The 12,753-nt window shown below is 42.3% G+C and overlaps 1 protein-coding gene across 4 annotated transcripts in view; it reads left to right on the top strand.

Moving 5' to 3' along the window:
• The window catches only part of atxn1a (ataxin 1a), a 98,600-nt gene that overhangs the window by 63,552 nt on the left and 22,295 nt on the right, over nucleotides 1-12,753 (top strand). For 3 of the 4 annotated variants that reach the window (XM_083982546.1, XM_083982547.1, XM_083982548.1), the window contains one exon: nucleotides 164-279. The exons of the other annotated variant lie outside the window; for it this stretch is intronic. The gene's annotated coding sequence lies outside the window, so the exon portion shown is untranslated. The remainder of the gene's footprint in view (nucleotides 1-163; nucleotides 280-12,753) is intronic. 4 annotated transcript variants of the gene reach the window in all.

Below are 12,753 nucleotides of genomic sequence, written 5' to 3'. Positions count from 1 at the left end.
TAAATAAAGTTGATTTGATTTGATTTGATTTGATTTGATTTGATGTGTGTGTATGATCTGGAGCGAACATGGAGGCTGCAGTCTGTATCTCTGACGGCGATTTTAAAAAGATCCTAGATCCCCTAGTTTGATTTTTTAAACTTTTGTTGTTTCCATCCACCAGGGAGTGCTGAGTCCCAGAGTCACCACACTGCATTCTGGGATAGTCTGGAACCCTCTCCATGGGCCGTACCACCTGCTGACAAACCAGGGGGGTCTGGAGGAGTTGTGTTGAATGAGGTGAGAATATTCCTGTTCCTCCTGTTAACATGCACTACTATGTCTATATCAAGGTATTTAAATATAGTGACTTTTTATTTTTTACATGGAGACCTGCGTAATGTTTTTTTAGTTAAACTTGAATCAAGGTTGTGTCTATTAAGCTGGAAGTCAGTGGTTCACTGCTTACTGCTGAATCATTACTGACAAACAACTGCGACCATGTTGCTATTCCAAACTAAAAGCTGTTAGTCTGACTGTCATGTTTAATTTGACGTTGTTAGTTTTGACATTAAGGACGTTCCAGCCCCTGTGTTTTCCTCATAGCCACGAGCCTTGTTTTGCTGATAAACCTGTCATCCTGGTCACAGCACAGATGCAAGTGCATTTGATATTAATGTGAGTGAAATGGCAGCTCATCCTATGCACAGCTCAGTGTGAATAAACCAAAAGTTTCCCCTCTCTGCCGCTCACAAGTCACGGTTTGGCTCAAATTAGAGGCTTCCTCTTATAATCCCTCATTCTCTCTCATTTGACCAACCAGTGTGGTAGATAACTCAGTCACTCGCCGCCTCTTTTCGGAACAGAAAGATAAGAGGTTACTGAAACAGAGCCAGTGGGCCTCCGCTAACTGAGGTAACTAAGTTTATTTCCTGCCCAGGCTGTGATTGGAGTAGAGGCATTTTTAGGCTACAGGAAAGCCAGTCTGCCTAGTGACAGGGTGTTTGTGTATGAGGCTGCATCCGAGCTATCTGTTGGATATATTTATTCACACAGTATAATACACATAACACCTTCAGGAACCAGGTAGTGGGGGGTCTTCCTGTGAGAATAGAATAGTGTATGAAACACACCTCATAAATAATGTCCCTGTCACGCCGGTATGCTTATTACTTATGCGTGTGTTTGTGTATCTGATTTCTATGCTTGTTCATTGATAGAACACAACCACAAGCTACAACTCCTTTGATTTTCCTCTGAATTACTCACTGTACTATTATTTTTTCTTTATACTATTACTGATTCCCAGTCGAGAAAATCTCTTTCACTCTCTCCCTCCGCCGGGAGGTAAGATCGCAGGGTCAGGGCTGCTGGCGATTATCTTGCCCACAGACATTTCAGCCAAGCAAATGTGAGGTCAAGGTGTTGAACTCAGGCCTTCTGTTGGATGGGTATGCTCTCAGTTCACTGCGCGGTGTTGTTGTTTTTTTCCCGTGAGGCAATAAAAATCAATATGAGCAAACATTAAAGCAAACTTTTTTTTTGAATCCTCTCCCCCATATTGTCTTGTTGCGTGTTTAGAGATGATCTTTCACCCAGGAGGGAATGCTTTGTTTATTGCTGTCCTTAGCAATAAACAATGGACACGGGTTTAATAACAGACACGAAATGACCTCTATTAGGAAGCTGAGCACAGAGTGGAAGATTAATGTTTGAATTTACTAGAGCCAGGATACTAACTGGCAGGTTAAAGCAGAAGTAAGTGGTCCGGTCGTTTTCGCTAATGCTGCGTTCCAGGCAGGCTTTTGAAATCGTAAATTACAGCTTCAAGTCACAACTTACGACTTTGTAGCGTTTCAGGCAACCCACTCGTGTTTTTCCGACCTGTTTTACCGGTGAAAGTCACTATAACGGCCACTCGTAACTTCCGACCGGTGAACTCGTACCAGATCGAACTGGTACCACTTCACGGTCGGAAAAATACGAGTTTCCTTGAACGCACCATAACAGTCCTCGTCCCTACGTCGCCACATTCACGGCGTCCCTTGGCTGCACACACAGCCCTGCATGCCGTTCTCTCTCCTCATTGGATAAAAACTGTAGGATACGATAAATGTTTTCTCTTCGGCTCAGAGCAGAGCAGAGGGACTGAGAGACCCGTGTTTCAGTCCAAACACTCTATGTAAGTGATTGCTGTCGGAAGATATAACTATTTAAGACTTATATTAACACAAATATATCACTTACTTCTGCTTTAAGTCTCAAGGCAGCGCTCATATCTGTAGCAATGAGCTAACAATATGCATCACAAACTAATTAAAAACATTTCATTATTGTACAGTACAGGCATCAACAGCGCAGACATTAAAGTGTAATTCTGGGCAGCCTTCACTGTCCTGAACAACAGCCTTGGCTGTAAGTGTAGAAATGACAGCTAAAAAATGTATTGACTTTGGAATTCCTTTGCATATGAGTGATGCAGTCTAGATATTAGCAGTGTGCCTTTCAGACACACCATTAAACCAATCTAACTGCAAATGTTAAGATTCAGTTACTGAATGAAATGAAAATCTGAAACGATGCTCTGTTGGGAGTCCGCCGAGATGCAGAAGTCTGAGAAAGAGATAATTCATTCATATTTCAACTCTGCTCTTAGCCATTTATGAAGACAAACTATATGGAGTGTTTAAGTACCATTCAACTTTGTGATAACCCACTGAAAATGAGTTGAATATGTTTCCCACACTGGTGGAGTTATGATCTCCTTTGTTCTGTTGCCTCAACATTTGGTGCTGTGCAATCTGGACCACCTCTCTTTTTTTATTACCTCACAAAATATGAATGATTACGTAGCATTGGTACTAAATCAACAGCCAAGCGAGTCTGTCATTTACAATCCATCCAAACCAATTTAAAGTCTAAACCAACCATTAACCAATGTAAACGATATCAGCCAAAAACACCTTTTGATATCCTTCCACTTCGACTAAACACTTTTGTTCCAGCACACTTCACATTCAGCACTGACAGACAATTAAACAGCCGTTATTAGCTTAGATCAGAAGACGAACCAAAGAATAACTATGACACCAACTGCAAAACTACTACTGAAATAAAAACGAAAATGTTTTTCCCTCTCCTTCCCTCCTTCTTAATATTGACATGAGGTACCTTTCCAACTGGAGCCCATGTTTCATCATATTCTGCCTCATTATTTTGCCATCTGAAAGCTGCCTTTTTCAACTTAATAATTTCTGTTGCTTCAGTGATCCATCCTTTCCGTGTTAGTGTGTTTGAAGAAATCCATTTATTCATAATTACCTTCCTTGTGACCGTACATAACAGGAGGAAGATGTCTCTTTATTCTTTGAAGTAACTCTACTCAAGTTATGCAAATCTCCCAATTAATATGTTTGAAGTGTGAGTGCGATGGCTCTATTAGTGTTGATCATCACCGGCTTTGTTATGCCTAACCAAAGATTGTTTTAATGCAGTCTCACAGCATATGATCCAGAGTTTCTTCAGCAGCATCACACTTTATCCATTCATCATCATCCTGTTTTCCCATTTTATACCACTATGATGAAGTATGAAATAGTCTGTGTACTATTTTTATTGTCTTGTGCAAAACAGAGACTTTTTCCATTTGTCATTCTGGGAAATAATATCATTCTCTACTATATGGATGTCCCTGATCCATTTCATAGCACAAGCCTTAAGTGGGTCGATGGTGCTTTCATTTAACATTGAGTAAAACTTTTTGACTATATTTTTATAGAACAGGTTGTGGTTAAAAAGTAGGTCCCTCTCTTTATTTGTCCGTCTGCTGTTTGTCTTCCCTGTCCTCCTCTCTCACTAACTTTCACTGCGCCTCCTCAGTCATTGAAACTTTGTGACATTTTCATCCAAACATCATTGTTTCCATGTGCACTGTGGGGTCCAAAAGTCTGAGACCACTAAGATACTTCTGTTTTGGATTTGTTTCCATTGCAACACATTCAACCTAACTAGAATCACTGCTGTGCATTTGTATGCCTCTGCCAAAACACTTTTAGTTTTCTTGAGATAAGTTCGAAAGGCCAAAACTGCTTTTTTTGAGTTCACCGTGACCTCTGACATTTGACTTCTAACATCAAAGAGTTCGTCCTTCGGACCAAGTGAATGTTGGAGATGACACAGACATTACAATCACAAGGCCAAAGTCATAAATTGTGAGGTCACAGTGACCTTGACCTTTGACCTTTGACCCCTGTCATCTGCCCATGTGAATATTTGGGCAGAGAAGATGATTCTGTCAAGACGTCACTGAGAAATAGTGTCCACAAGAATCATACAGATGTGTAGATGTACAGACGTATGGATGGACAACCAGAAAACAGTATGCCTCTGGCTCTGGCTGTTGCTGGTGCAGAGTGAGTGTTTGTGTGTGTGTGTGTGTGTGTGTGTGTGTGTGTGTGTGTGTGTGTGTGTGTGTGTGTGTGTGTGTGTGTGTGTGTGTGTGTGTGTGTGTGTCGGGGGGGTGTGTGGGTGAGAAAGAGAGTAAAAGAGAGAGAGAGTGAGAAAGTCTGTGCTATTCTTGGCTGGTTGGGGAAGTCTTGGCTCCCTGGCGTATGGGAAAAGTGCTCTTGGCAAGTCTTGAACCGAGGCATTCCATTATGCTGTCCTCTTGAAACACACACACACCCACACACACACACAAACTTGTTTGGAGGACATTGCACTGACTTACATTTAGTCTCTGGAGACGTAACCATAAACACGACATGCAAAACCTAACCTTACATTAACCAAAAACCAAGACTTTGCCCTGAAATTAAATGGTTCAACATGAGTAATAGAAGTACACACATACATGTACTGTATACACATACACATGCGCACACACCCACATGCACGCGCTCACACAACAGTGGCTTAAGCCCACATTTTCATGCTCCTTTGGTTCAAAACTGCAAAGTTGCTTTTTTCATTCTCTCTCTGTTGTCCTCTCTCTCACACACATATACACACTAAGACCTGTATGCACACAAACATCCACATGTATTCTGGCACACACACACACTGAGGAGTGGTCTCAAAAGAGAGATTTCTACAGTAGTAGTACTACATCGTGCCCTGAGGCCCCAAAGCCAGAGTTTCACTGTCACTCTCTCTCACACACACACACATACACACACATACACTCACTTAGTCATATCTCCATGACTTCAGAGGACATTACACTGACACACATTAATTTCCTGGAGACTCATTCTAATCTTACTCATTAGGACTATTTGCCCCAACCTTAAACCTTCAAACACATCTTCACCTTCACATTTTCATGGAGACTTGTTTTAATGTCCCCATAATGTAACTGTGTGAACAGGTTTAGGTCCTCGCAATATGAGTAATACCTGGACCACACACACGCGCTGCACAATATCCTCGAATCAATTGCCTAAGGAGTGGGAGTTTGTCTCCATGACTTCTATCAGCTAATAGATCTCTGAAGTCTCTTTCACAATGTCCCTCATTCTCTCCTCTTTCGTTCCCTCTTTCTCTCTCTACTTCAGACTCTCCCTTTTTCTGTTGTGTCTCGCTGCAGTGTCAGTGCAAGGTGATGTCGCAATCTCTATCCATCTTCGTTCTGCTTCTTTTTCATTTACTTGTACCTTCATCCTGCTCTCTCTCTCTCTCTCCTCCTCACCTCGCCCTTCCTTCTCTTCTCTCCTTTTCTCACTCTCCCTCCCTCCATTTTACTTCACACATCTCTCCTTTCCATTTCTCTCCTCCACTCTGAATCCTTACATAACTGCTGTCAAACTACAAACACGCACAGTATCGGTAGTCCTCCAAAAAAAAAGAAAAGAGTACGTTTTGATGTTGAAACCACGCCAGGGTCAAGGGTTTTGTTTCTCATAAGGATATGTGCAACCACGCTCAAGACAAGTGTGTGTCTGTGTGTGTGCCAAATCTTCTAAGATGTTTTTTCAATGCACAAGACAGTTGCATGCATGGAGACAAATTTTGCACAAAATGCATCTTTTTTTGGTAACTGCACACACACACGCACACCCACCCACGGATAAAGCGGTTGCTGGCCTTTCCTTGTCTGAAAAGGCCCACCCAAAGAATGTCACTGAGATGGAATTTCCTTTCATCTGTGTTTGTGTGTACAACGCACGCACGAGTGTGAGTGTGTGCGTGCATAAAAACTACTGAAAATAATGATGTTGAAAGAAAACGAGTGATTGGTGGGACAAGTGAAGCAAGCAGTGAGGAGCCTGTGTGGTCAGTCCGTCTGTCTCTGTCTCTGCTAAATCTTTAGCAGTTGTGTTGGAATGAAGCAGCTCTTGGTCAGATCCAACAGTGTGAGTGTGCACTTGAGCAGTCACCTCCATATGCAAACTGGTTTGTTAAGTCAGGAGAGGCTGGAAACTGAAAAGTGAAGCACAACCTTGCACTGGAAACTAGTTTAATTGGTTAGTCTGAGAATATCATGTGGTATTACGGGAAGTCTATACTCTCAGTTATTCAAAAATACAGAATTTGATACACAAGTAACTCCCATTTCCTCCTATTAGTTGCTGTGGGTTCTGTTTAAAATCAAGTTTGGCCATCTATGCCTGAATTACTTCTGTATTACCACTTATCATTGTGTAACGTTCACTATCTAGCAGAAGAGGTGTGTCCAATTTGCATATGGACAGATCTGCGGTGTAAAGCCATGTTGAGACTGTGAAAGGAAGGAAATGTGATTTTGAGTCATTTTTACCCTCTGAGTGTATACACAGTCTCTATGTATTAGTTGTTCATAAAGCAAAAACACTGATGAGGTAAATTGATGTCTTGATTTTCTATTATATGGTGAAGGACTTCCAGCTGGTCACAGACGTGCAACATAAAAGTTGTCTCTTTGTTCACAGGATACACAAAACATGCCTCACTCTGTAATAGCTCAATTGACTAGAGCCATTTTCCCTTTTCTTAGAGCCTCACAGCAGTCAGCAGTGCTATTCAACATGGTTACGTGCATTTGACTGCATACAGTAGCACGAATGGACATGCATAGGGGGTTTTAGTGGTGTTTATTGTTGTGTTCTGGGCTGAGGAGGAGACCCTCTGCTGGGCAGCATTCAGACACCTGTGGCGTGTGATGTGATTGTGTTGTGTGTATGTGTCTGCCTGTGAAATTGTTTGTTTGGATGCTGGTGGGAGTTGTGTATGGCTCCGGCGTGTGCTACATGTGTGTCCTGTTGAGTCTCAGGGGTGTTGGATGTGTGTGTGTGGAGCAGAGGGCTTTGATGAATGTGCCCGAGTCTGCATGCACAACCAGTGCTGCTGCTGCCTGTCTGACATTTCTGTCTGTGTGTCTTTGAAAAGGTGGAACACATTATTCACAGACAAGGACACATGCTGAGCAGTCGCACACCTCTCCGTTACCCACACAATGCCCGCTGCAATGCCCATTCATGCCAATTAGTACCAGTCAGCCTCCTTATGCCTGTTGCGGCAGGGACGGTTCACCTTCAGTGAACACAACAGTGTGGTTCTCTGGCCTAGATGTGGACACATGCAGGCACCATTGCAAAGAAAAAACAACTTTTGTCTGAGTTGTGTCTCTCCAATTCTGACATGCAGGGGACAATAAAGTATATATTTGCAGACAAGAAAATCCTGCAGCTTTAGTGTACCATAGTGTGTATGTGTGTGTGTTACAATTTGTCTCCGCAGGCGTTGTGTTTAGCAGCGTGCTCCCTGCAGCCCCTCAGAGTCACTCATCCTGCACCTGTCAGCCTGTCTTCACCCTGACTTCGGTTCGAGTCCAGTTGCCTGCTTGGATTTCTCACCATGTCTCACCCGCATGAGAAGATCATGGGATGAAAGATGATGTGTGATAAATATTAAAAAGGATTTGCTCGAAATTAGCATTACAAATTTGAATAGTGGGGGAGGAATATTCTCCATCCATAACTGACACTGTATGTATGCAGTGTTGTATATACATCCATCCTCAGGATATTGCTTTTACGTGCAGGTTTGCGTGCAACTGGTGCCCGTGTGTATTTCTTCTTCAGGCTTAGGGTTTGAACACATAACCTTCTTGCTGTGAGGTGACTGTGCTAACCACTGTACACTGCGCCACGCCGCACATACAAGTCTATAGTATGTAAAAAAAAAATTGTTTTAAAGTGGTTGTAGTGGTGGTAGAAAGAAAATACACTGGTAAACAGAAACACATGCTGCTGCCTGTTTACCCCTCAACAGATCTGACCTGACGACAAGTAGATGATGAATGGGCTGAAAGTATATAAATTCAATTACTTAAATGGTCCACAGAGAGTCATTTAATATTAAATGAATTATGTGTGTACTTTTCTATGCAAAAAATACAACAACTTCAGCCAAAATAGCTGGGTTTTGCTGACGAGGTGAGAATACTTGCCTATTTGTGTTTTGTAGTCATCCGTGAATGTTTGCTTTTGGCTGTCCGTCAGACAGAGGATGCCATGTGCAAATGACAAGTTGGGCAACAACAGGGCATTGTTCACGATTTCCTTATGCTTCATAGACCAAATGATTCATTAAATTGAGAATGTGATCATCAAATCCATCAGTAATGAATGTAACCCCATGTTTTTTTCAGACAGAAACATTTTCTGCCAGAAGAAGATTCAAGTGGTTTTAAATATGAAGTTCACATTTCACTTTATTATCCAAAGAGCCAAATCACTCTTCAGCAAAATAAAATCAAAGATCTGGATAACACAGAACCTTCCATTGTTGAGCCGCCAATCTGTTTTGTTAGTTTTCCGTTTAGCCATGCTCAAAATCACCAGTGCAAAAGCAGATTAAGTCAATAAAATTGTCTTTGCCCATGGAGAAGACACATATATCTCACATCACAGGCCGTGGAGTCGTTGTTCCATGTTCTTAAAATCCCGTTTGAGCTGTCGTAGTTCGTAGTAACACATGTTTTCCATATTCAAATTTTTAAAGAGAGCGATATTCTCTTTTAAAGCGTGTAATGCAGGGTCTCATGTTGAAGGGACAAACAAAGGAGTGATAGTTGTGTGGGTAGAATGAATGAAAGCAGGGTGTAATGATGAATGGAGTTTGAATTACATTTGTGGGTCCCTATTCTCTCACTCCTCCTTTCTGTCATTTACATCTCTCTTTCCCCTTTTCTCTAATCAGTGGGCTCTTTTATTACTTTTAGCTCTTATTTGTCTTTTTTTTCTCCCTCCAACTGCCTTTCCTCCCACGTCTCTCTCTTACTCCCCTTTATGTCCTAACACACATTCTCTGAGCAGGATTATATATTGTCTTAGAAATAATATGCGAGTGTTTATGTCTTCGTTTGCCCTTGAATGAGTGTGTTGGACTTTTGCCTGCAAATTTGTTTGTCTGAATGCCTGTGATTGCTGCTTTCATTGTGTGTGCGTGTGTGCATGTGTGGGCGTGTGCGTAAAGATGCTTTGTATGTGTGTGAATATGAAAGAGTGAGAGCATTAGTTCACGTTCCTATGTGTGTGCATGTGCACAGCAGCATGCGTGTTTGCGTATTTCCGCATTTGTGTGTGTGTATGTGTGTGTGTACTCAGTGGGATTATTGAGCAATAGAAGAGCTTAGCAGTGATTTGCCCATCCCTTCCAACCCCCCCCCCCCCCCCCCCCCCCCTCCCCCCTAATCCTGCACACACACACACACACAAAGAAGCATGCATGTGTGTGTGTGTGTGTGTGTGTGTGTGTGTGACTAGTAGGGATCTAATAGTGTGTGTGGATTAGTAGGTTTGTGAATGGGATGTGGCTTGGGCTGAAGTAGTGCACTACACTGCCAGCAAGTTAACGCAGCCTGGCAGAATGTTTGTGAGAGAGACAGAAAGATGAAGGGGTGGGGGAAAAAAAAAGTATTTGTGGAGTGTGTAAATGTCCCATGGTTCATAGGGCACTGTTAACGTGATTATGTAACAATTAAAAAAGGGTTTGAATGTTAGATTGTGACGGGAACACTGGTATGATATGTACAAGGTACTATAATAAGGGTGTGCCTTCATAACGCCAGCCTTGCAATGATCATTTGTCTGTGTGTGTGTGTGTGTGTGACCATTAGATGGCTCTGCACCTGCTGTCTCCCAAGCTCCTGTGTGCACACACACACAAAACCACACACACGCAGGCACCCATACACACCAAGACAGATGGAAAGACATGGATAAACAAGAGAGCTGAGACTTTCGCCGACGGAGACGAAGAGTAGGGGGGTAGATGGGTAAAAGAGAGTGTAGGAAGGTGGGGGCTGCCGTTGTCATAACCGCAGCGTGTGTGAAGTTTGTGTGGGCGATGGATAGAGCGCGAAAGTTGGTGTGTGTGTGTGTGTGTGTGTGTAAAACAGGGAGAAGGGGGAGAGAGAGCAGAGAAGTCTGTGATATGTATATGGGTGTGTGTATATATAGAAGCTTTTCATCAGTTTCCTTAGTGACTGACTGTGACTGAGACTGTTCTGTGCTCTGCAGAAAGACAGAAGAAATGAGAGACTGGGAGAGAAAGAGAGAGGAGCAGTGTTTGCTGTGGAAAATTTCAGCGCAATTTAACATTTCATTGATTCTTATTACCTGGTGATTATAGAAGGAGTTCTGATGCTATGAGTCAGTTGTAATGAAGCATCTATCTGCATCATGTCTGGAAAGTATGACTGTGAGGACGTTGCAAAAGTGAAAATTGCAGGTTTCATCTTCGTTTATTCCCACTATATGTCGGCCACAATAACGCTTTGGTCTTAACCAGTAAAAAGAAGAAAAAAAATTGATATCCAGCTGACTAAAATAGCAAAGGGACGTTTTCAGTTTCATGTTACACATAAAATCCATCACTCATGAAGAAAAGATATAAATTCTGAGGATGTGACAGTTTTATAACGAGGAATTTAAGCTCAGGGATACTAAAACATATTTTGCAGAAGGAGGGACACTCTATCTTAGCAAGTTATGATGGAGTGGTGATGTTTTAGACATTTACCCGGGCTCTCCAGTTGTTGCTGACATCCAACTAAAACAGGTTTCTTCATCGACACGGTCGGGCGGCAGAGAGAACTGATATTTATGTGGGTCTGGGCTGGAGTGTAGCCGGGGTTTTGGAAGTGGAGAGAAGTAGTTTTGTGTGTTTTCAGAAATGATCAAAGGGCGTTGATGTGTGATGACCTTAGCCAGACTGAGAAAGTTTCAAATGGAGAACAAAGGCGAAGATGTAAGAGAGAGAGAGAGAGAGAGGGAGAGAGAGAGAGAGAGAGAGAGAGAGAGAGAGAGAGAGAGAGAGAGAGAGAGAGAGAGAGAACTCAAATCACCAAACTAAAGCTGAGATCTTTCATAACTGATTCTCTCCTTATGCTTATTCTCCACCCCCACTCTCTCTCTCTCTCTCTCTCTTGTACGGCTTTCACTTGACGACAGATTGTAAACAAACCCACACAAATGAATTATGATTAAATGCCAAGAGGCTCCAATTGGTTGCCAGGGCAACAGACGAATGTTTCTGTGCCGTTGAGGTCACCTGAAAGAAGCAGAATGGATTGTGAAGCAAATACAGTCTCGTCTGGTTTTCTGTCTCTGTTGATGTGACTTTCTGTCTGTAACTTAACTTTGTGCATGGAGTCTATTTGTATCCTCTTCTTTTTTTCTTTTCTTTACTTCTGTCCTTGTCATTCTGTATTTGTAGCCTACTTCCTGGTCTCTTACTTTTAATACTTTTTTTTTTTTTATCACTTTAGACATGTCTCGCCAGCAACATTACAACTGCAACAGTGGATTGTTGATAACTTCCAAACCCAAAAAACCTTGAATATATTTTAGTAATGTTTCAAAACAGATGTATGGTTCCATTTTGAAACAGGAAGGAGATGTTGCGATTTTGTGGTCACTGTTCATTGCTGTAGAAAATCAGGAACTATATCTTTACAACTAATAAGAGATCAGCACCTCCTGAAAGTCAAACTAAACAAACAAGACCAAAATGAGAATACATGGCACTACTGTCACACAGTTTGATTGAGTGTGGAGAGCTTACCACCAAAAGAGCTTCCAAAATAAAATAAGAAAACGATCCCAATCACATTAAAGATTGCCACTTTGCAATGGTCTCGACCAGACAATAAAGCAGGGTATGATTTTTCTTTGTCCCTTCCCCCTCATTATAACCAAACTTTAGACTGTAAAACCAGTGGTTTTCTCTCTGCAGTCGTTAAGTGGAGTCTATGAATATCCAGTTTAGCACAGGACTGATATCAAGCTGACAGGAAGACCAACCAACACAAACAGGATGTGTTTTTAGTGCATGTTTAGGCCCACCGAGTCTAGCGGGACTCATTACAGTTCTCCGTGTGTGTGTGTGTGTTTTTGAGTGTGTGTATGTGAGTGAGAATGTCTTTTAAAGCAGATATCAGCTTCACGGCCGTTTCGGCTAATGCTGCGTTCAAGGCAGGCTTTTGAAACCGTAAGTTACAGCTTCAAGTCACAACTACGACTTGGTAGCGTTCCAGGTAACCCGTAGCTCGTGTTTTTACCATCCTGTTGTCTGTGAAAGTTCCCTATAACGGCCACTCGTAACTTCCGACCCGTGAACTCGTACCAGATCGAACTGGTATGACTTCACAGGAAGGAAAAACACAAAGTACGAGTTTCTTTGAACGCACCATGAGTTAGCAGCCCCCGCCCTTGTCAGGCATCAATTGGTCCTCGTGCTACGTCACCACATTCACGCGCATCCCTTGGCTGCACACACAGCCCTTCATGC

This window comes from Trachurus trachurus (genome assembly GCF_905171665.1).
Source record: "Trachurus trachurus genome assembly, chromosome: 11".
NCBI classification, from domain to species: domain Eukaryota; kingdom Metazoa; phylum Chordata; class Actinopteri; order Carangiformes; family Carangidae; genus Trachurus; species Trachurus trachurus.
The sequence above is the reverse complement of the archived record's forward strand: the minus strand, read 5'-3'. Positions and strand labels throughout refer to the sequence as shown.